Here is a 25845-nt window from a genome sequence, read left to right on the forward strand (position 1 = left end):
ATAAGAAGGAAGAGAAGGAGAAGAAAAGGGGAGAGGAAGAAGAATGGTCATCAAAGGAGGAGGAGAAATAACATATAAACATAGGTGCGTGTGTGTATGTGTATTTTGTTACCATTTAAAAAAATGCTGATAACTAAAGATTACTCTTCCTCATAAGGGCTTATGGACAAATAAGTTTAGGAAATACATAATACTAAGTGTTATAGATTACCAGGTTTATAATAGTAAGTCTGAATACTCTCATACTCAACACACTTATATTTCTTCTTTTCTCCCTTAGAATCAACTGGCTCTCTCAGTTTCATGCATTCCTGTTTGCTGCAATGTAACACACCACTATATGATGTCAGGGACCACATTTGATTCATCTTATTTATACACTAGCCCATGGAATTACGTTTTATTTATTTTTAAAATTTTTATTTATTTATTTGAGAGAGACAGAGAGCACAAGTAAAAGGGGAGCAGGAGAGGGAGAAGGGGCTCCCCATGGAGCACAGAGCCCAACATAGAGCTTGATCCCAGGACCCTGGGGATTATGACCAGAGCTGAAGGCAGACACTTAACTGATTGAGCTACCCAGCTGCCCCTGGAATTATGTATTCAGCAAAGACTTACCAAATATTTGCTAGATCTAAAGTGATTCAGAAAGTGTCTAATTCAGCATTTTCCACTTTACTATGAGAACACCTATGCCAATGGTTTCCCCTTACCACATACCCCACTGATTAATAGAGGAACTCTTGACAATAGCCAACATGAAACATTACAATTCCTTTAGACCACCACATATGGTGAAGGGAGCTCTTAATTTATATAGTGTGCTCTTTTAAAAATATGTTTTTAATATTTTAATTGCGTTAAGTGCTTAACAAATAGCTCATTAATCATAGTATGCTGTATTTAAATAGTTGAGGGACAGCGTAAGGAGGTTTTAAAAATCTATAAAGATGAAACCATAGGAACAAGGTAGTGTGACATGTCAAATTCCCTATAGGAAACATAAGATAATACTACATTTCGAAGAGACTGCAGATTTTCTGACATAAATACAAAGATATTTTCATTAAGATTGTACTGTCTTAAACCTCGTATGTTAATTTTATAACAGCATTATCCTCATAGTCAAGAGGCCTAATCAATTCAAATGTCATGCAGCTGAATGAACAAAATGTATACCCACACAATGGATTATTCAGTCATAAGAAGGAAGGAAGTGTTCACTCATGCTCTAACATAGATGAGCTTTGTTGAAAGAAGCCAGTCACAAAGGACCACAAAGAAATAACTCCATCTGTATGAACTATTCACAATAGACAAATCTATACAGATTCTTGATTGCCCTAGAGCTGGGGTGAGGGTGCAAAGAAAGTGAAGGAAATGGGGAGTGATTGCTAACAGGTTCAAGGTTTTAGGAGTGATAAAAATACTAAAAGTACTGAACATACTAAAACTATTGAATTGTATACTTTAAATGGGTAAATCGTGTGGTATGTAAAGTATATCTCAACCAAGCTGTTATTTAAAAAAAAAAAAAAAAAAAGTGTGACCACTACAACCTGTTACAAAGTTACCAGGCTGCCTAGAATAAGAACCCATCATAATCCTCTTCAGCGAGTAGGACCCAAAGATACATTTCCCCAGAGCACCTTGAATGAAGTTCAAAGTTATGCAGTACTTTACAAGACAGTGACTCAGAACCCTGTGGCCCCCAGGCTTCCTTAAATGAGTAAAATGGAATGTTTATAACTAATTCTGAGAAGGCATAGGCCTGGCCATCAGTGGGTCTCCTTCCCTAAGTTCATCAATAACTTCTTTCCCCCAGTCTGGATTCCTTAGATAAGTCAGGAAAATTGGACATCAGAGAGGGGAAGAAGGCAATGGGAAGGGAAGAGGGAGACTTCTCTCTTCCTTACCACATTTCAGTTCACAGATGCTACTATAGGATGTTCTTCAAGAAAATGAGCTCTTTTTTTGTGTGTCTGTTTGCCCATCACTTGTGGTTTTTCAAAAATCTGGGAGTTGCATGTTTGAACTATTTCTGAAGATCACTTACATTCTCTTTTGTTATCAGCAGATAATGGGGCTGTAAATCGACATGTATATGACCTCTAAGACAAAGGAGTTAAAACCAAGACATCAGGTGTGATGATCTAGGGGTTGATTTATTACTTAAACATGCTGTGCTTTCTATTCACATTATCACCTGAAGAGGAATGAAGTGTCAACACAAAACTGTGAAGTTTCACCTAGTCCAATGCTCAAGTGAAAGATTTTCTGTAGTGGGTTTAGAAACCTTTGGCTAAACTGGTGATTGAGTTGACCATGCACCTCATTTATCAATGTTGCTAATATCCCAGAACCTTTCCACTTTTCTCTCCACTTTCTTACACACTTATGTAATAATATGTACTTAGCTTGACCTGCAAGGATGAGTGGCTGAGAAGTAATAAGAAATTAGAAGTTTCCAGCACTTTGCTTTGCATTGCAATTTCTCTCATTATAATTCCAAGAGAACAAAAAACTCTTGATTTTAGAGCAATACTTTCTTTCTCCAAGAACCCACTTATTGATATATATTTTTGATTTTGTTTTTTTGGTAACACTTTTCTTTCAAGTAACTGAAGTTATTGTATAAAGTATATAAGTAAATCTCATAACATTCCTACAGGATATGTAGTTGTGGTGGTGGTATATATTCAACATAGAAGATTTGGCCTTAGCCACATCAATTAAATATTACTACCAAGTGATCCTATGTCTGTAAGGTGCCCACCTTGTTAAATGCCAAAGAAAGTCCATATGCCAGTATGAAGAATTGGATTTTTTTTCCATGCTTTACTTCTCTTTCCATATTGATTTATTTATATTATTGCTTGGGGAAAGCAAGATACAGGGGAACTAAAAAGCCTCTCCAATAGATGTTATCCTTTTTGCCAAATAAGCAAAATAAGAATCAATTTCTACTAATCATGCTGAAAGCCAAACCGACATGTTACAAATTTTACTTATTAGTTTTTTCTCATATATTCTCCTTGTACAAGAATTCAATTCTCTCCTCTTTCCTAACAATATCCCACAAATTCATACAGCTTTCTCAAGTAAATCTTCTTATAGGTGTCGCTGGCTCATGATTTTTCATTATAAATCTAAATACTTTTATTTTTTTTTAAGATTTTATTTATTTATGCATAAAAGACACAGAGAGAGAAAGGCAGAGACATAGGCAGAGGGAGAAGCTGGCTCCAGGGATGTGGGACTCAATCCTGAGACCACAGATCATGCCCAGAGCCAGGAGCAGGAGCTCAACCGCGGAGTCACCCAAGCGGCCCAATACATTTATTTATTATGTCTGTCTATCCTAGGGCAATTCACATACTTAAAAATCAAATAATAGCCAAACAGAGAAAAGGATAAAGATATATACATATTGTTTTAATGGTTATGTGAAAGTTCACGGAATTACTCAGAATATAATTAGAGTTAAAAATGTGTTGTTATGCATTAAATGTTGCAATGGTAGTCTGTTAGTTATTTGATAATGGTTTTAAAGGCAAAGTTTTATATGTCCTTCTAATCAAAGAGGTTTAGGAAATACAAAATACCATACCAATATTTTTAAAAAGCATTTAATTAGTTCGACAGACCTTGTGGCATCATCTAAATTGAGTCTCATGAATAGGTAGTAATTATATCATATCATGATCAAATATAAGTAGAAAAGAAAATCACATACGGGTTAATTTTCATTATGTGTTCTTGACTTTGGTCTACTGCAGTGGGGAATGGAATAAAGTTCCAGATAAGGCCTGGTGAAATTTGAATGTTTTTTTCTTATGGTACTGCCATATCACTCCAAATAGCAAAACAATATTTTTAACCCTGAGATTAATACACAATTCAGAATTCTGTTTGGGTGCACAGCACATGTGAGTGTGTGTGATTTTATCATTAATACAGTGACCACCCAACTTAATCTGACATCAGAGAGGACATGTTAGTATATGTTTCACTGATGTAACAAAACATGACAGTCTTGTAAAATGTATAAAACTAATCTGAAAATTGTGGTCCTCACTACTATTTTTTTTTGAATGGTACATAATCTGTAACTGTCCTAAATTATGATCTATTATGAATGGAAAAGTTTTTTTTTTTTTTTTTTTAATGGCTGAACCAGATATAAGATAAAGGCTGCCTGGTGACATAAAATACCATGGCAGATGAGTTACAGAGACTGAATTTACTAAACACAGAAAATATAAATGGATAAATGTAGGAATAGGGAAACCAGGACATAGTATACATAGTATCATAAAGGAAATCCAGGTTCATAGTTGATCCTTTCTTAAAATAGTCTGCACTGAGATCCCCTGATGCCAGCCCGAGTGCCTTATCCAGTGAAGGTGCAATGTAAGTAGGAATGGATACAATGATAGGCTTTGGCGTATTACTCATGCCCACATACAGTTGCTTCAAGGCACAGGGTATACTAACTTCTAATGCACTTTGAAGAATCAGAAAAAATGGGAATTTGAAATTCATGTTAAAGGAGACTTGATTTTCAGGAAAAAGCAAGTGTTTGAACCAGATTCTAAAAGCATATAAAAAGTTAGGCTTTTTAAGCACAAACAGGAAAATTGCTTGTGAATTGGCTTCCTGCAGAGAGTGATGTATCCAAAGAAAATTTAGAGTATACACTTTGGATCTGCTAAATGCTGTAGCCATTGTATTATTTAGATAAATAGAGCACTAAGATAATAGAACATAAGTGCACAAAGGAAATATTTGTATATGTGTTAAGAATATTCCAGTACAAACAGTTATAAAAGCCCACTGAGTTGCATCTTTCTAACACTACGTGATTTAAAATACCCCAAGAGTCACAGGGATATCACCTAATCTACCGGTGGTCAGAACAGTTTTCAATTCATTGATTCCTTGGCTAAGCAGAAAAAGTCAAAGTATCTACTTTCTTACGTAGAACAAAATAAAAATCAAAGAACTCTGCAGGGGGGAAACTTTTTATGTTGACAGTTCTAGGACATGCTTGATTTTCTTTCAACCTTTAATAAGAAGAGATCCAGTAATGTGTGACAGCTGTAACTCAGCTAATTAAATGATTTAATCCTACATCTCATAAATCAATATTCAGGAAATGTTAGATTTTTATTTGAGAAACCTATTAATAAGGTCAACTTATATTTTGCTTGCAAAGTCAATTTAACCAGTATTTGTGTGTATGTACTGAAAAACTGTATGCTAATAAAAATGACGATGTTTTACTGAAAATCATCAAAGGTAAGTGCATCTAGATACTTTATTTTCTTGGCTAGTAGGAAGGCAAATTTATTTTGTCTGGATAAAATTGAATAACTATTGTAGTATGATATATAGGAATACAGAAAACCCCAGACGAGGGGATAGCAAACATTTACAGAGTCAGATGGTAAACACATTAGGTTTTGCCGGCCAAGATGGGCGAGTTGAAGCATTATATAGGCACTTACAAGACAGAAAACACATTTCTTTTTTTCCCTTCAACAATATAGAAAATCTATTCTTAGCTAATTTTTTCTAGACTTAACTACCCAGTTTACAGATCAAGTAATGCATTTTTTACATTGGTATTATTAGTTTTCCCATGTTTGTACAACTAATTTTGAAAAATTATCATTTAGAGATTTCTTTTTCTCTTTAACACAATGCTATATTTCTTCCCTCTTCCTTCCCTACATAATTGGTGTTTTGTGTACTCACATCCAATATCATTATGTAGGTTTTCTGTATACATTAGGACTAAAGGAATAATATATATATATATAAAATTAATATTTTAATTTACAGTTGATAGCTATTTTTTGCTAACTGTGTAGTTACTAATGCCAAGGCTCCTTATGTCATGGTTCTGATTAGAGAAATCATTACTGAAGTAAGTGCTATTTTAATGATAGACGTTATTAGTAACTCTCCTATGAAAATTTTATAATTAACTTAAAATTTACTTTTCAAAATATATTTTGGATCTCATCTGTATTAAAAAATAAGTAGACTGCAGTAATAAATTGTTCAAATATTTTTGATATTTTGAAACCCAACAAATCCTTAAAGGTTAACATTTTATTGTGGTTGAGATTTACTACACTTTTTATTCATTTAGGCCACATGAAATATTTGGAATGGATTTATTCTACAACCCAAATTCTAAAATGCTCAGATTTGCCAGTTGAATGATCTTCAGAGTTTTAGCATGCTTAATTCCATGTAGTTGTCTCAATTATATTTGAAAATTATACAGTAAGTGAAAAGATAAGCTCTTACAGCATTCAATTTATTTTTAAAAAATGACGTGAGATTAATTGCTTGGCTACCATGGTGAACAATTAGCCTCTCTAAACAGCAAGTTTTCTTTCCAGAAATATTTCAAATTACTGGAATAAACTTCCTGAAGCTCTGAATTGAAAATATTTAATTGAAGTTATAATTAAAAAGAAATTAAGTTTGTTTTTTTAGACAGATGCAGACCACAATAGGGAAAGGTATTTATGACTAGGATTTTCCTAAATCAGAACCTTAGACATTCTGTTAACTTTAATAGTATGTGTCCTAGAACCTACCTTTTAAAATATTTTTTACCCAATGCCTAGAGTAATGCCTGACATACAGACAGAGCTTATTAAATGGACATAGGTAATTGCAAATAGAAATCATGTAAGGCCCCAGCCAGTGATTACGATAATAAGTAATGATAATATTTACAAAGCTCTCCCCAAATATTTTTTTATTCAAGGCACAACATAAAACATATTTCCTTTCCTCAAGTTTAAATTAATCTCCTCTAACCCTTACAGTTCCAAACATCTTTTATGTTTTCTAATAGAGTATGAGACTTTTAAAGACATATGTATGTATCTTTCCTTGCTTGCTAGAAAGTATAGTGCTTCATACTCTCCAGTCTTTTTATCCTTTCTGGCATGTTAATAATGGGTCATTCTCAGAATTTCTGAAAAACCAGTCTTCTTGTTGGTGTCTGCACACCTAATCCTGCTAGAGTTTGTAGAGCACATGGAAAGGGCTTAATAAATTATTTATTGTGGGTCAAGGAGGTTAAATGAATGAATAAATGATGAAAAGTTAAATTCCAAAGTGAGGCAAAAACAATGCAGAGAGGAGGCAGTGTTTGTCAGAAACATAAATAAGGCATTGCTTCAGACAATACTATATTGTTTCTTGATTTGGCCATTTTGGCATCTTTTCAGGAAAATAGGAAGGGAAAATGATAAAAAATACAGATTGTTCTATGATACTTCCAGGAGAGAAATCTACTGGGTACACTGTGAATTCCTTTACTCTTTAGAGCTTACACCTCACTCCGCTCACACTTAAACTTCACTCACAGACTGAGCTCCCATCACAGATGGGCTTATGAAATTATACAGTCTATAGTAGGGACATTTGTAAGATTTCTTTGGATATTTGGTTGTTCAGTTAGCATCTTCACTTGGATATATGAAAGGTCTTTCAAATTTCACATTGTAAGAAATTCTCACTACCTAACACAGACTGCAAACTCATCCCTTCCTTCTTCTGCCATAACCCAATTGTTAGCAACTCCATTTTCCAGCTGTTAGATCAAAAACATCAGATTTATCTTTGAAAATGAATCTCTAGTCCATCAGCAAATCTTATATTTGCTCTAATATTTTTCCTGAATTGGACTATTTATCATTTCGACCACTACCACCATCACCACCGAACTAAGGCTGAACTACATCCCTTTCCAAGTCATGTGTCTAAGCTCCAACCTCCCTGGACCTCATAATAGAGCTGCATTTGGAAATAGGGCCTTTAAAGACATGAAAGCCAAAATGAGACTATTAGGGTGGGTCCCAATTCAATATGAAGTGTGTCCTTAAAGGAAGAGATTAGGACACACAGAGAGACACCAGGATTGTATGGGGAAGTATGGGGTAAAGACCTTGTGAGGACACAACTAGAAAGCAGCCATATGCAGGCTAAGAAGAAAGGCTTCAGAAGAAACCAAATTTGCTGACACCTTGTTCTTAGACATCTAGCTTTCTGAACTCAGAAAATAACCTGTTTTGTAAGCTATCCAGTCTGTGGGATTTTGTGATGGAAGCCCTAGAACCTAATACAGACACATTATCTCCCATCTATACTGCCTTTTTTTCCCCCAAAGTTTTAATTTGAATTCCAGTAGTTAACATACAGTGCGACATTAGTGTCATGGTAGAATCTAATGATTCTTCACTTACATATAATATGAGGTGTTCATCACAGCTAGTGCCCTCCTTAATCCCCATCACCTATTTACCCCATCCTGACAGACCTACCAAGCAAGCACCTGAGTGAGTGAGTGACCCAACCATCCCTCCTCCCTCCCTCCCTCCCTCCAGCAATCCTCAAATTGTTCTCTACAATTAAGAGTCTCTCTTATGGGTTTGTCTCTCTTTTTCTCCCCACTATGTTCATCTTTTTGGTTGCTTTAATTCCACTGTGAGTGAAATCACATGACATCTGTCTCTGACTTATTTTGCTTAGCATAATACTCTTTAGCACCATCCAGGTTATTGCAAATGACAAGATTTCATTCTTTTCAATGGCTCTGTAATATCCCACTGTGTGTGTATCTCCTCTTCGTTATCCATTCATCTGTTGATGGACATCCCCGCCCTTTCCATGATTTGGCTACTGTTGACAGTGCTGCCATAAACCTCAGGGTGCATGTGTCCCTCCGAGTCAGTATTTCGTATTCTTCCACCCACACTGTTTCAATGTTACCACATGCTTTTTTCTTTTCTTTCTTTTCTTTTTTTTTTTTTCTTAACCTGGACTGTCTATATCTATTTACCAAAGAATATCTAATATTATTCTTTCAAAACAAATGCTACCACATGATGTTTTTGCTCAAAGGAGTCCAACTATTTCCCATCTCACTCAGAATAAAACACACAATTTATTCCTTTGAATTGCTGGAGTGTACAATCTTTCTCAAAGCTACCTCTCCACCTAAGAGCATTCTACAAGCCACCTCTTCTCTGTGTTATAGGCATACTGGACTCCTAGCTGTTCAACATACCTAGCATGCTCCTGATTCACGGCCTTTGTACAAATAGTTCTATCTGCCTTTAATTCTTCCTCCATAGTTTTTCATGCCCTGAACCTTAACCTTAAAATTCTTTAATTCTTTTATACATCTGTTCTAATAGAAATTTATCAAGAGGCCTTTCCTGACAATTCTCTTTTAAAATAAATTACGTTCTATACCTTCTATGACATATATGTATGTATAGATGTATGTATATATACCTTCTCATAGAAGGTATAGGAGATTATATATCCATTCATACATATATGTGAAATCTCTGCCCTCAATTCCTGACATAGAGCTCTGGAAGTCCTTGTAATTTCCTGGGTGATAAAATGTGTTTTTTGTTCTCCCGAGGCAACTCTGGGTGGGCTCCTGGATGAGATATCATAGGAAAGATTAAGCCATAATTAGAAGCTTGAAATTTTCAACCCTGCCCCATATTCTCTTGAGAGGGGTGAAAGCGTGGAAACAGAGTTAATGATAGATCATATCTATGTGCTGAAGCCTCCATAAACTCCCACAAGTATGGGGTTTAGAGAGCTTCTGGGTTGGTGAACTTGTAGAGGTGCTGAGAGAGTGGTATACCTGCAAGACATGGAAGCTTCCCACCCCTTTCCACATGCCATGTCCTCTTCCATCTGGATGCCCATCTGTATTTGTCACATCCTTTATAAACTGAAAGTGTTTCCCTGAGTTCTGTGAGCCATTATCACAAATTAATCAAACCCAAGGAAGGGGTGTTCTCTCATGAGTAAATAAATAAAACCTTTAAAAAGATGGGATGGGTGGCACCTGGGTGGCTCAGTCACGATCTTGGGGTCCTGGGGTGGAGTCCTGCGTTGGGCTCCCCACAGAGAGCCTGCTTCTCCTTCTGCCTATATTTCTGATCTGAAACTGGTTGGTCAAAAACACAGGTGATGTATGACCTGAGCTTGTAAGTAGAATCTGAAGTTGGGGTGGGAGTGGGGAAACAGGAGGATGCTCATCTTGTGGGACTGAGCCCTTAACCTATGGTATTTATTGGATGCTATCTTCAGGTAGAGAGGGTCAGAATTGAGTTCAATTGTAGGACACCCAGCTTGGGTCTCAGAGAATTGCTTGGTGTGGGGAAGAGCTTCCACACATTTGGTGACCAGAAGTGTCAAGTGTCAGAAATGAAGTATTCTATATAAGTAGTAAAGGAGACATGCAGGGAAAAACTTAGTTTCCCTACATATAAAGGAAAACAAAACAAAACAAAACAAAAAAACTGAGGTTCTTCCATTTACACGTTCATAGAGCATATTCTCTTTTCATCATTTTCTTCAGCACATATATTATTTACATATTAACATATTTCTGGAGTCTTTTCTATCACCAAACAAGCTATCTAAGAGCAGGGACCCTGTTTATTTCACTTACGTTGACTCCGAATGTTTAAAATAGTTCATAGCATAGATCTAAAATAAACGTTATTAAATGCATAGATTATTCAAAAAATTATTAAAGAATAGGTATGAATATAGATCACCTTGTTTATCAATGGTTCATCTTCATTTTCATTAAAGTTTTCTGCCCTTTACAGTCTAAGCAGCTTTTTTCCTTCTATTTCTGATATACTCTGTGTAGAATTGAGTTTCATGCTTTTGCCTATGTTTTTTTCTTTCTTTCCTTTTTTGTGCTTCTGTCTTAACTTATAATCTATTTCTGGTATGGCTTGTGGCCTTGGTTACAATTATTTGTAATTATAAAAATATAATTTTTAATTTTTATTTATTTATGATAGTCACAAACAGAGAGAGAGAGAAGGAGAGGCAGAGACACAGGCAGAGGGAGAAGCAGGCTCCATGCAGGGAGCCTGATGTGGGACTTGATCCGCGGTCTCCAGGATTGGCCCTGGGCCAAAGGCAGGCGCTAAACCGCTGTGCCACCCAGGGATCCCCTAAAAATATAATTTTAATTCTAATTAAGTTAATCTAAAATTTATTTTGTGGCAGTGTTCAATATCAGTAAGTCGTTTTTTTATTTTTTTTCCTGTTTTGTTGCTATTTTTGCCTGCTTGTTTTTTTGTTTTGTTTTCTGCAAAAAGATCAAGTATTTGATTGGAAAGAAAATGCACAGAGAATGGAGATAGCTATCTAAAATACAATAAATATATCCTTTTTTTTTTCTCCTCTCTTCATCCAATATAACCTATCTTTCAAACATTTCAATTTCCTCATGCTGTTTCCTAGCTCAAGATCGTTTCCAACATCCATCACTTTTGGCATATGTCTCTTCACTCATATTTAGTATCCTTAAAAGGAAATATAAAAGTGTTACACATACAAAAGCTGTGTCTATTCCTAAGAAGAATTCAAAGAAGTGACTATTTAGCTTAAAGATAACAATTGTGAAATAACTGGTGTAAATAAGTTTACCATGCAATGTAGGTCTGACCTGAGGCTGACACCTATTTCTTGTTTACATTTCAATATCTCCTGAAATCGAGATTTTATTACAAAACAAAAGTGAAACTTGGCAATGTAGTTTTGCTGCAAATTAAATTCTTAGCCTGTCACAAGTATCCAATATTTGACTAGTATTATGATATTATGATCTCATGCTTGCATAATAACAACTATGAATCATTTTTATCTAGTTTTTTTGGTTTCACATTTCAAATAACATTGCATCATTGTAGCTACATCATATTGCTGAGTTTTACACAGGGATGAGAAAAAAATAAAATCACTTATACAAGCAGCATGTTTAAAATATCACAAAAGTTAAATCTTAAATTTTCAGTTTGAAGGTTCAGCAACAACAAACCCTATATGACATGAGTTCCATAATTAATCACACACAAAATTATGACAGCAGTCACCCCAAAATATCTCTACCATTCCCAGGAAAATGATGCCAAGCAAGGTTGACTTTACATATTTTCCTGGCTCCTACTGCTACTGCAACAATTACCACAGACTTTAATGACTTAAAATGACATAGATTTATTTTCCTACAGTTCTGAAGATCAGAAGTCTAAATTCCCCCTATCAGTAGGGCTGCATTCTTTCTAGAGGCTTCAGAAAAAATTCTTTGTCTTTTTCAGCATTTAGAGGGCACCGTTTGCTCTTTACTCCTTCCTCACCCCCTCCCAAGTCTTACCTCCTCCGACAGACCCTCCTGACTCCCTCTTATAAGAATGCTTATGATTACATTGAGTCCACCTGGATAATACTGGAAAAATCTCCTTATCTTAAATCCTTACCATAATCACACCTGCAAAATCTCTTTTACCTTGGTAAAGGAATATACAGGCCCCAGGCATTAGGATGAAGCTATCTTGGGGAGGGTATATTCGGTCTATGACACAGGTGAATAAAATTTGAATAGATACACATATATGCATATGTGCAATTGTTTATGTATGTAGCAAATTCCTCAAATAAGGTATTAGATAGATCCAGTTGATTCAGTTGTGTTATGTAGTACTACCAGATAAAAGGGCCAAACATACATAATCTTTTTTGGGAGTATACATCCTGTGCTGTTCTCAGAATCAGCCAGTCTGTAACTGATTTTCTCTTTTCCTCTTTTTGTCTCTGACAGCCACACTGACAATTTCCTTACTTGTGCTAGAAGAATTTTAGTGTTGCATGCTAGGCACATTGGGTAGTCAGACACATTGGTCACTCTCTGATATCGATTTAATTTCACTATATCAAAACTCACACTATATCTCAGCTCTTAGATTTCAGCACATCACCATGTTTAAGCTATTTCAACAATGTTGTCATTTCAATTTTTCACACTTTTTCATTTGTTTGTTATTTTGACAATCATATATCACAACACATAGCAATAGAAATACCGTAGAAAAGTATGAAAAACTTCAGTATCAAAATTGTCAAACTTCTTGTCATAGGAAATTCACTTTAAAATAACATCGATCCAGGAATAATTCAAAATTATATGTTTAATAAACCTCTTAAACTATCATACTAACTTTCTACTACTTTTTAATTTTTTTTTTTAAAGATGGACACTTTAAAATACTAATGCTTCTTCCCAATACTAATGCTTCTTCCTTTCAGTCCATCCTATGTTTATTTAAAAGTTCTGTGGTTTGGCAACCTGCAGCCAGGCCAATTCTGCTCATGATCATTTATTTAAATATCAGCTGTGGCTGATTCTATACTATAATAACATGGTTGAGTAGTTGTAATAGACTCTGTACCTAAAGCTGAAAACATTTACTGGTCCTATTACAGAAACTTTTGCTGATTCTTCCTCAAAAGGACTGAATCACATCAGTTAGTAGGCAGTGATATTTTTAAGGCACTTAAACTATATTTCTTATACAAACATATGTGTACATATGAATATATAGGTCTTATATTTGATGCCAAGTTATAATTTATTAGTACAACCACTTGATACCAAGTTAGAAAAACAGTTTAATGTATTTTAATATGGTCAGTCCAAGTTGTAAATTGAGCAAATATGGGGCACATTTTTACCTATTCTTGTGTGCACCACTGAATTCTATTGTCTTTTCAACTCTCAAGTTCTACTCCGATTCACTAGGGTTTGTTTGGGAAACAGAATAAATTTTGACACCTTTATTTGTTTCATCTTCTGTATCATCCATCCTTCTGACTCATCCAGTAGTGTGTGTGTGTGTGTGTGTGTGTGTGTGTATTTCCACCGCCACCAACCAGGTTCAAACCAACATTGTCTTTCAGTTGTACTAACGCCTATCCCCTCAGTGCTCCTATCCTCTGACTGCTGCCATAAAAAGCCAATATAAACTTTGTAAAACTTAAAGTTGATGTGTTCTGTTTGCTTAAAATTTTTGACTGGTTCTTGTTGCTCTTAGGATAAAATACAAAATTATTAGAATGACCTATAAGACCCTGAATCTGAAAGCTGTTTGTTCGGCCTCCTTACATTTCACTCTCCTATGCTCACTATGGTGAAGGTATACCACCCATCTCTTATTTTCTAGAATGACCTAGTATCTTTCCACCCCTTTGAGCCTTCTTTTTGCTAGTGCTTCAGGTCTCAGCTTAAATTCTAGTGAGGGAAAGCTGTTTTCTTTTATTCCCAAAATACATTATATCACTCTGTCAAGTTTTCTCATAATATGATGTCCTTTTTCTTCATGGCACATAAAATAATTTTTAATATTATTTATATGTGTGTGTTTATTTAATGTGACTGTTCCCCAGTAGAATATAGACTTATTAAGGAAACAAACTAAGTCTGGTCTACTTTATCCCCAACTCCATGCCAAGACCTAATAATATGAGGCACAACAGCTAGTAGACATTCAATAAATAATTGTTGAATATTCCTTTCACTTGTAATAAGTATCCAGTTTTCTTCTGGTTTTACCTTTATGCTTGATATTTTGGAAATTATTTTGCAATTCACAGCAAACCAAGCAAAATTATTTTTTATATATATTTTTAGAATTTGCCTTTTGCTCAGCTGTTACCATGGCATCGTTATCCTCTGTGAACCACTGGCTACCTTGGAAACTTTTGCCACTATTTGGTTTTCTGGATGTTTGTCAGCTGTCCTAGTATTAATTAGTTTGATATAGATTTATTCTAACAGAAATATATGATGGGGCAGCCCCGGTGGCTCAGCGATTTAGCGCCGCCTTCAGCCCAGGGCCTGATCCTGGAGGCACAAGATAGAGTCCCACGTCAGGCTCCCTGTGTGGTGGAACCTGCTTCTGCCTCTCTCTCTCTCTCTCTCTCTCTCTCTCTCATTAATAAATAAATAAAATATTAAAAAAATAAGATGAACTAAGATATATATTTCAACTCTCCTCTCATTGAAACAAATGAAATCACACCTAAATAGCACAACATAAATTATTTTTCAATTGACTTTTTGGAAAAAAGCAAACAAACAAAAAACAGGAAATCTATTAGAGCCAAGAACGACAGACCAGACATTTCTCATTCTAATTTACCCATTGCATAGACATAATACAAATTTGCTAGTCGCTTACAAAGAAGAAGGATAAGGAAGAAGTACAAGAGTCACGGCTGATTGCTAACTTTAGTATAATCACCCAGACCATTGTAAAAAAATTTGTTTAAGACTTACAGAAAAACACACAGGTGGTAATTACAACACTCCAAAGTAATTCATCTTCATTAACAAAGAAATCACATATTTTTGAATGTTCACATAACAAGCTATGAAATTTTATTTATTTTTATTTATTTATTTAATGCCAGAGAGCAAACTTTACTAGGGCAAGGATTTTTATTTGTTTTGTCAACTATTATGTCTAAGGTCAGTGGAACATGAACTGGTACATAGTGGATATTCAGTAAATTTTTGTTGAATTATTGAATTAATGTCACATTTAGTATTTTGTCTCTTTCATGGGAAGAATCTTTTTTAGCTAGGAGAAAAATTAAGCCTCATAAAGGTCAACAAACACATAAATAAACTTCTTCCACAACCCTTTCCATCACAAATTTTTCTCATATAATTAATTACAATTTTAGGGAATCTTAAAACAAATTGCAAATGTGATTTATAAACCTGTGACACCTACAAAGGATTCCTTTGTTTCTACAAAGTGAAAGATGCCTAAATCTATCTGTATGAATTAAAGATTCAATTATCTAAGAAGAATGTCATAGTTTTCTCAAAACTATGAACTTTGAGAAGTGGGTTAACTCCCCTTTTTCACTGAGATCTGATATCTTCTAGATTGGGGGCACCTGAAGACAAAGAGGAGTTATTTTCACATCTCCTTCTAAAATGCTTCCCCGGAAATATCAGAAAGGGAGACAGAACATAAAGACTCCTAACTCTGGGAAACGAACTAGGAGTGGTGGAAGGGGAGGAGGGCAGGGGGTGGGGGTGAGTGGGTGATGGGCACTGAGGGGGACACTTGACGGGATGAGCACTGGGTGTTATTCTGTATGTTGGTAAATTGAACACCAATAAAAAATTAATTTATTAAAAAAATAAAATAATAAAAATAAAATAAAATAAAATAAAATAAAATAAAATAAAATAAAATAAAATAAAATAAAATAAAATAAATAAATAAAATGCTTCCCCGAATCCCAGGAGCAATGGCATTTCAAGTGAAATTCTTACCCACACAAGCCCTATAAATAAACTATGCTGATAAAGTGCCAATATGACTTGTTGAACAGTAAAAAGATGAGCGTTTTGTTTGTATGACAACTCACCAATTTTGAAAAGGGGAGAAAAACAACCTACTTCGCTGTCCTGAGTCTCTATTAATTTCCTATTAATGATCCAGAAAGCACTCAAATGACAAAGATCCATTGAAAATATGGCTTTTATTTTATTATTATTATTATTTTTTTTTTGGCTCACATGGAACAGGAGAGAATATTAGCAGTCAAATAAGAACAAAGAAAATGTATTTGAAAATAACAGAATAAATAATGTTCCATATTTAAGAATAGGGTAAATATACTGAGATGAGTACACAGAATGGGTGTTCCTGATTTTCTGTCCCACCTATTGGGCCTAACTCCTGCTTAGCCAGAGAGACCCTCTTTGGCTTCAGGGAAAGGCTTCAGGCAGTAATGCACATGCTGGAATGGTAGAGTGGCAAAGCCCAAGGGGATGGGTGGAGAACTAGGTTCTGCTATTCTATGTTACTAGCAATTCTTTAAAAAACAACAGTAACAAAAAACAAAATTTAATACATGTGTAGTATTTCATTATTTGGTTGAAATCAACACCTTATATTCTGTCATAAGACTAAGAATATCTCTCAAAATATTAATGTCCAGTAGATTTTTTTTTTAAGATTTTATTTACCTATTCATGAGAGACACACAGAGAGGGGCAGAGACACAGGCAGAGGGAGAAGCAGGCTCCTGGCAGGGAGCCCGATGTGGGATTCGATCCCAGACCCCAGGATCATGCCCTGAGCCAAAGACAGATACTCAACTGCTGAGCCATCCAGGCATCCCTCTAGTAGATCTTACCATCAGAATTAATGAGCCAATATTTAAAAGAAACAACATTCTTAAATCTTTTGATGTGCACTGTAAATTCATCTTCCAGAATGTTTGTACCAAACCATCCCTACACATGCAATCCTAACATGAGAATGTAGCTTTTTCCAATGTACACAGTGGGCTATTTATTTTATTCTTGCCAAACTGAGAAAATGTATCTGATCAATGTTTTAATTTGATTCTTTTAAAAGATTTTATTTATTTATACATGAGAGACACAGAGAGAGAGGCAGAGACACAGGCAGAGGGAGAAGCAGACTCCACACAGGGAACCCGATGTAGGACTTGATCCCGGGTCGGGGATCACGCCCTGAGCCAAAGGCAGATGCTCAACTGCTGAGCCACCCAGGAGTCCCTTAATTTGATTATTTGTGTCTCCTGTTGCTGCCATATCAAATTGGTACAAATTTGAGAGCTTAAGATAGTAGAAAGTTATTATTTATAATCCTGGCAGTCAGGAGTTTTAAAATGGGTCTCAACAGGATTAAATCAAGATGTCAAAGGGCTGCATTCTTCTGGAGGCTCCAGGTAGAGGAAAATCAGTTTCTTTGCCTTTTCTACTTCTTTTTAAAAAATTTTATTTATTTATTTATTTTTTATTGTAGTTCAATTTGCCAACATATAGCATAACACCCAGTGCTCATCCCGTCAAGTGCCCCCCTCAGTGCCCGTCACCCGGTCACCCCCACCCCCTGCCCACCTCCCTTTCTACCACCCCTTGTTCGTTTCCCAGAGTTAGGAGTCTCTCATGTACTGTCTCCCTTTCTGATATTTCCCACTCATTTTTACTCCTTTCCCCTTTATTCCCTTTCACTATTTTTTATATTCCCCAAATGAATGAGACCATTATAATGTTTGTCCTTTTCCAATGAACTTACTTCACTCAGCATAATACCCTCCAGTTCCATCCATGTCAAAGCAAATGGTGGGCATTTGTCGTTTCTAATGGCTAAGGAATATCCCCTTGTATACATAAACCACATCTTCTTCATCCACTCATCTTTCGATGGACACCGAGGCTTCTTCCACAGTTTGGCTATTGTGGACATTGCTGCTAGAAACATCGGGGTGCAGGTGTCCTGCCGTTTCCCTGCATCCGTATCTTTGGGGTAAATCCCCAACAGTGCAATTGCTGGGTCGTAGGGCAGGTCTATTTTTAACTCTTTGAGGAACCTCCGCACAGTTTTCCAGAGTGGCTGCACCAGTTCACATTCCCACCAACAGTGCAGGAGGGTTCCCCTTTCTCCACATCCTCTCCAATATTTGTTGTTTCCTGCCTTGTTAATTTTCCCTTTTCTACTTCTTAAACACTGCCCACTTTGCTAGCCTCATGCACCCTTCCATCTTCAAATCCTGTTTCTCTCACAGCACATCACTCTGACTCTTTGCCTTTATCTTTTGTCTTTTAAAGGTCCTTATGATTCCATTGGGTCTGTTCACACAACCCAGGTTAATCTTATTCAAAAGTCAACTAATTAGGAACCTTAGATTCTCATTGCCATTGGAAAGGAGGCACAACTTCATACCTCTAACTTCTTAGCGTCCTTGCTGGGCCTGAGAATTAAGGCGACATAGGTCAATAGGAGAGAAGTAAATACATTTATTCAGCATAAGTATTATGTCACATGGGAGCCTTAAGGAAACAAAGACTCACAGAAGCAGCCAACCCTAAATGCATCTATACCAGGTTAAGCAAACAAGAGGAAGTTGTGGAAAAGTCATTAAACATATTGAGAGATTAAAGGTAGTTAAAAGTTATTTTAACAAGGTGTGTTTGTGCAGATTTTTCTTGGTCATTTCCCCCCAGAGCTGGTGATGTCTCTTTCCTCCTGAAATAGGGAGACCATCTTTCACAAGGTAGTTCTATCTCCTGCTTTCAGGAAGGAAATGGGAGCTCAGAATGCCCTCCTGTACATGCTGTTTTCAAAATAATCCTTATGTCAAAGGCTATATTTTAGAGTAACAAAATAGGTCCCTCTTCACCACAGAACATGACATATTCACCCATTCCAGCAAGTTTAACGTGGACATGGTTGGGGAGGACTGTGATTTTGCTTACTCAAACTAGTCAAGCTAAGTAGTTAGCATATATTACTATCAATTTGAACTTTTTTTCTGTGAATGCTTTGTTGATAGATTTTGCTCTTTCTTAGGGAGTTCATGTTTTCTAATTGACTTCTAAATGTATCTTTACATCTACAGTAACCTTGTTAAATATCTTTATCTCCAAGTTTTGCATTTCCCTTTAAATTTTGTCCCATTTTTATTCTGATAAATGTAATTCTTTATCTTAAAGCCTGGTGCCTTAAACCACACTTCTTGTCTTTATTTTTCACTTTATTTTCACACATAATATCATAATAATTCTTATTTCTATCTTATTTTTCCTATTGTTCCTTCTAACTTCTATTAATTCTATCTAGACAGTCTTAATCCGGGCTACAAACTTATTGTATGTTTCCAGAGGTTGTACAATAATGTTTTCTCTACCGAATAATGTATTTGTAGCTGTAGATCATATTCATTTTAAGAATACATTGCTCCGGGACGCCTGGGTAGCTCAGAGGTTGAGCATCTGCCTCCAGGGGTCAAGTCCCACATCGGGCTTCCTGTGAGGAGCCTGTTTCCCCCTCTGCCTGTGTCTCCACCTCTCTGTGTGTCTCTCATGAATTAATAAGTAAAACCTTAAAAAAATAAAAGAATACTTTGCTCCATTTTTTTTGCTCCAATTTTTATTATGTTCATCTTGTCTGATACATAACTTTGTTCTCTTTTCATTTAGTTTGCAAGTTCATTAAAGATATATAATGTGTCTTCTATATTGTCTTTATCCCCTCTACCACTTGACAAATTGAAAAACATTAGCAGAGTCAGAATTTCTTAGCCAAAATATGGTAACAAGTCTCATACTTACTGTTAAAAGTAATACCACATCACACAGAACCCAGGTGGTGTGATATCATTGTGTCTGTTGTGATTATGTAAACAAGACATAGTGAGAGTAAATTTGAATAACATTTATTTAAGGTTTAAGCTGAGAAATTGAAATGCAAATGAATTATACCTTATCAAAAATAGGCAGTCCTTTGAAGTGAATATTGTCATTCTTAGTTGATTTTAATTTGAAATTAGTTCAGTTCCATAAGAATTTATTTTCAGAATTATAACAATGAGCAAATTAATTTAATATATGCACATTTGCAGCTAGAATTCAACTTTTAGGAGGTCGTCGGTTGTACAAAGAGCAGCCATGCTACAACTCCAACTTTACTGGGATCTCATCATTTTGTAAGCTTATGTGTTCTTAATTTAGCTTCATCCCCCCCCTTTGTTTCCAGTATGACTGGTAAATTCCATTCATTATATTGTTCAGTTAGTTTGGTTGCTCAAGAGTTTAAAAGCTATACTAGTTATCCTCTACTTTCTAACACTTTTTGAGTTCATTTTGAACTTTGTTAATCTCAGTATATTTGTTCTCTGTGTGGTTTAAAGGAATAGTTATAATTATCCTCTGAGTTGAAATTGAGAGATGAGAGACTTATTTTCAGCCCAAAGTAATAAATTCCAATAAGTACTGTGGCATGCTCAAAGCACAATCTATGTGATATTTATTTTTGGAATATGAAAATAGCAGATGTTTCAGAAAATTTCCCTGAATGAAAAGTTAAATATGATTTTAACCAGACTTGCATGTGTGTGTGTGTGTGTGTGTGTGTGTGTGCATGCAAAAAATAAAAAAATAAAAAAAATCTGTGTAGGGGTATAATGCATTTTCATGATAAATTTAAAATCATGAATGGGTAAATTCATTTAATAAAAATCTATTCACTGCAACTAATGATATAGCTCATATTATAGTAAAAAGAGCAACATAAATAAATATTAGAATATAATTTGGAAAATGTATCAGCAATGTACAAATTTACAAAATTCTCTGAGTATGAGAACTGAGTTTTTTTAACTTATTATTATACTAAAAAAAAGCACATAGCATGAAATCTAATCTGTTGACAAATTGTCAAGTGTAAAGCATATATAGTATTGTTAACTACATGCACGTTGTTGTACAGATCTCTAGACTTTTTCATCTTGCATGACTGAAAATTCTACAACCATCGAGCAGCAATCCCTAGTTCCTCCTCCTCCTAGCTCTTACCAACCACTTTTCTATTCTCTGCTTCTATGACTACTACAGATACCTTAGGTGAATGGAATCATACAGTATTTGTTTTTCTGTGATTGGGTTATTTCACTCAGAATAACATCCTCCAGGTTTATTCATGTTTGATTTGGAAATCAAAAAAAGGCCTTTGTGTCAGTCTGGGACCTCATAAAAGTAAATACCGAGACAGAGTTAAGTTAGATGCCCAGGAGGGTACTGGGGATAAGGAGTAGAAGGAGCATGAGTAGTTAGAGAGAGCTCTGACACTGATGGTGATCCAACTTCCATGAAAGCAGAGGATAAGGAAAGGGATATTGGATAGGGATAGCTTCATACTTGAATGTACCTCTGAGAAAGTGCCAACCATCCCCCAAAGATTTTTCCAGGGTAAATACTGTCTACGAGTGTCCAGTAGTGGGCAAAAGTTGACCAGATACTGGATTATTTGCTGTGTGCAATCATTGAATAGCAAACATTCAGGGAGGGAAGAGTGGTCTTACCTCAAATGGTGGTGTGGTAGATTCCTAAAGTGCTACAGTTGGAGGCTCTTGGCTAATTAATTGTACTCCATGCAGCAGATTATCTCTTGAAGAGAGTTTTGTGTGATGCAGCTCCGTGGCTGCCAGAATTTTATAGAAAATATAGAAAATATCTAAATGTGGTATTTTTGCATCAGTAAATATTTGCAAAATGCCTATGCTATGTCATACAAGAGAACTGTATTTCTAGTAGTTCTTCTTCTGGTCTACAAAAGGTACAAAAGTGCTTATGAAGAGAAAGCATGGATATCATCAATTTTATTGAAGGCCTTATATGTTACCATGTGACCTATAACTTTGTATGGCTGGAGAATGCATGAGATGAGAAGTATGAATGTAGTCTGGCTCTAGATGATGAGAGGCCTCATAAGTCCAAGACAAGAGCTTTGGTTTTTATCTCAAAGGAAACTGTAAACTATTTTAAGAAAAGTATGACAAAAACAGGTTTGATTTTAATACTGTATTAGTGGCTGTCTGGAGAATTATACAGACAGGAAAAGGGTAATTGTGTGAATATCAGTTAAAAGTTATTATTCCAGGAAGAGGATAAAGCAGGGCATTAATAAGGGAATATCTATGAAGAAGAAAAGACATAGACTAGGAAAATATATGGGACTTAGTGAATAGATAGTAACACTGCTAATTAAAGAGATCTAGAAGGAATGGCAAATCTGTTTTGAGTCTATCATTGTCAGCATCCTCATCTTCTTCATCATCATCATCATCATCAATAATGTTTAACTGGAAATGGGCCAAATGGAGGAAATTGGTTTTTTGATGCACTGAGTTTGAATGATCAGCCAGACATGTAGGTGGAAATGCTAATTAGGAGGTGAGAATACAGTCTGTATCTTAAAGTAAGCATCCAATAATTTATTTGGCAATGTTTTGAGTATGATAACAACTAAATAAAAATTTGGAAATAAATATCATTACCTGTGGAATCTAGAAGAAACGAGTGTTAGAAACAGAACTCTTATGTATGTATGTAGAAATGTAAGATGGGAGTCAAAATGGTGCAGAGCAGTGGTGAGCTCTTTCACAACGTGCACTCTCACCAGCATTGTAGTCAACACCAATAATTAACAGATAAGGTTCTGAACATCACCAACTGTGAGATTCAGAGTGCAAAATCATGATCCTTTTTGAAACCTAACAATAATAATAAAAAATTAAATAAATACACTTTAGTGTACACTGGTATACAAAGTTAAAAATAATAATTATTATTAATTATATTAGTAACTTGATAAAGAGGAATTAATTAAGAAAGAAAGATTGTAGATAAAAAAAGAGAAATGAATAAACAATTATGTTCCACAAAAGACAACATTGAGGAGATCAAAACTTATTTTCCAGTTTCATAATTATAAATGAAATTTTTCCTCATATTTTAAGCATTTTTTCCAGTGATCATTGCACATGAAGATTTAAATTTGTTTTCCATTAAAACCAATATCAGAATATGTCAAAACATCTTGAAATTTTACTGTGTGCATTTATATGTTAGCAATCTCTGTATAATAACAAGCATTGCTATTGAAGAAACTGTATTTCAAGTTTGTCAGGTACAAATTGGGCTAAGAATATAGACTAGATAAATTATTAAAATATCTTATAACTTTACTGTATACATATATATTAAATAATATATAACAAATCATTGCTATTGGACACTGGGTCCTAGGCTATGTGAGGATTAAATGAATTAGTATATAGAGAGAAATTAAAACAATGGCTGACACTTAGCAAATAGCAGATAATTATTGCTGATTTTACTGACTACTGTACTTAACATAGAATTCAACAGTTACACTTCAAAGTACTTACCAAGAGAAATGAAAACATATGTCAAAGCTTTGCACACAAATGTACAGAGTAGATTTATTCATAAAATCCCCATAAACTAAAATCAAAAGATAATGGACAAACATGGTATAACCGCTAGTATAATACTGTTCAGGAATAAAAAGCAGGAACTAGCAATGTACACGGTATGGATGAATCTCAAACACATTATAATGAACAAAAGAAGCTAGAAACAAGAGTAGATTCACTATGGTTTCATTCTTATGACATTTTAGAAAATACAAATCTAGTTTTATAATGTAAGAAAGATCGGGGATAGCCTGGGGCAAGATGGGAGTGTGGCTGAAGGAAATATTTTGGGAAATACACCATATCATTTACATAACAGCCTAAGTGAGATATAATTCACATCTTACACAATTTATGAACTTGGAGGATATAATCCAATGTTTTTTAGCATATTCACAGATATGAGCAATCATCATAATAGTTATCTTTAGAACATTTCATCACATCAAAAAGCAACATGTATACTTAACTATCACTTGCCTCTCAGCTTCTCGTTCCTTTGCCACCTGCCCCCTTCATCCCTACCTCCCAAGTCCTACACTACTGCTAATCTGCTGTCTCTATAGATTTGCCCATTGTGGACATTTCATAAAAAATGAAATCATGTATGCTCTTTTGTGACCACTTTCTTTCACCCAGCATAATGCCTTCAAGGTTCATTCATGTGGTAGCATATATCAGTGCCTCATTTCTTTTTACCGCTAAATATCACAACTATAGACTGAATTGTCCATCTGTTCTGTTTAACCTGAAAGTCATACGTTTAACCTAATCCCCAATGTGACTGTACTTGAAGACAGGACTTTTAGGAGGTAATTCAAGTTAACCGAGTTATAAGAGTGGTATCCTAATCTGATAGGCTTGGCAATGCTATAGAAGAGGAAAAGAGAGGGGTGCCTTGGGTAGCTCAATCTCTTGGGCATCTGCCTTTGGCTTGGGTCAGGATCCCCAGAGTCCCTGCTCAGCAAGAGCCTGCTTCTCCTCTCCCTCTGCTTCTCCCCCTGCCCATGCTTTCTCTTCTTCACTCTCTCTCTCTCAAATAAATAAATGAAATCTTAAAAAATTACAAAGAGAGAGAAGAGTAAAAGAGAGAGACTTACCTCTCCAAGGGCATGCACAGAGGTCATTTGAACATACAGTGAGAAGATGGCTGTCTGCAAGCTAGGAAGAGAGTGGTCATCAGAACCTTACCATGCTGGCATTCTATCTTGGAATTCCAGACCCTAGAACTCTAAGAAAACAAATTTCTGTTATTTAAGCCACCCAGTATATAATATTTATATATTTATAATATATATTATTATATATATAATATTTATATAATAAGCAGGCTATGACACCCCCATTGGTTTAGCCATTCATCAGTTGATGGAAATTGGAGGATTGTTTCCATGTTTAGCTGTTATATATAATGCTGCTGTCATTATTTATGTGCAAGTTTACCATAGACATATGTTTTAATAGGTCTTAGGTATATACCTAGAATGGAATTGTTAGGTCTTGTGATAACCCTATGTTTGATTGTTTGGGTTATTTGAGGAATTGCCAAACTGTTTTCCAAAGTTGTCACTCTCTTTTATCTTGCCACCAGCAGTGTAGGAGAGTTCCAATATCTCCATATCCTCACTAATGCTTGTCATTATCTAACTTCTTACAGTCATTCCAGTGAGTGTGAAGTGGTAACTATGGCTTTGGTCCTCATTTCCCTGATAATGATGTTGAACATCTTTTCATGTGTTTATTACCCATTTACCTATTCTAATTGGATAAATGTCCACTAAAATTTATTGCCCATTTTTTAATTGGGCGGTTTGTCTTTTCATGGTCGAGTTGTAAACATTCTATATACATCCTGGATACAAGTCCCTTATTAGATATATAATTTTTAATTATTTTCCCTCATTCTGTTGGTTGCTATTTCATGTTCCTGATAGTGTCCTTTGAATCACTAAAGATTCTAGTCATCATGAAGTCCCATTTATCTATTTTTCTCTTGTGCTTTTGGTATTATATCTAAGAATCCATTGCCAAATTCAAGATCTTGAAGATTTATACTTTTTTTCTAAATGTTTTGTACTTTTAGCTCTTATATTTACTCATGATGTTTTATACTTTTTCTAAATGTTTTATACTTTTAGCTCTTATATTTACTCA

General features: G+C 35.2%; 1 long non-coding RNA gene across 6 annotated transcripts in view; it reads right to left on the bottom strand.

Moving 5' to 3' along the window:
• LOC112661853 (uncharacterized) overlaps nt 1-25845 on the bottom strand; it is a 179521-nt gene that overhangs the window by 27862 nt on the left and 125814 nt on the right. For all 6 annotated transcript variants that reach the window (XR_003138040.3, XR_003138037.3, XR_003138043.3 and 3 more), the window contains one exon: nt 24792-24922. This is a non-coding gene — a long non-coding RNA (uncharacterized LOC112661853). The remainder of the gene's footprint in view (nt 1-24791; nt 24923-25845) is intronic.

The sequence above is a fragment of the Canis lupus genome, chromosome 31, assembly GCF_003254725.2.
Source record: "Canis lupus dingo isolate Sandy chromosome 31, ASM325472v2, whole genome shotgun sequence".
NCBI classification, from domain to species: domain Eukaryota; kingdom Metazoa; phylum Chordata; class Mammalia; order Carnivora; family Canidae; genus Canis; species Canis lupus.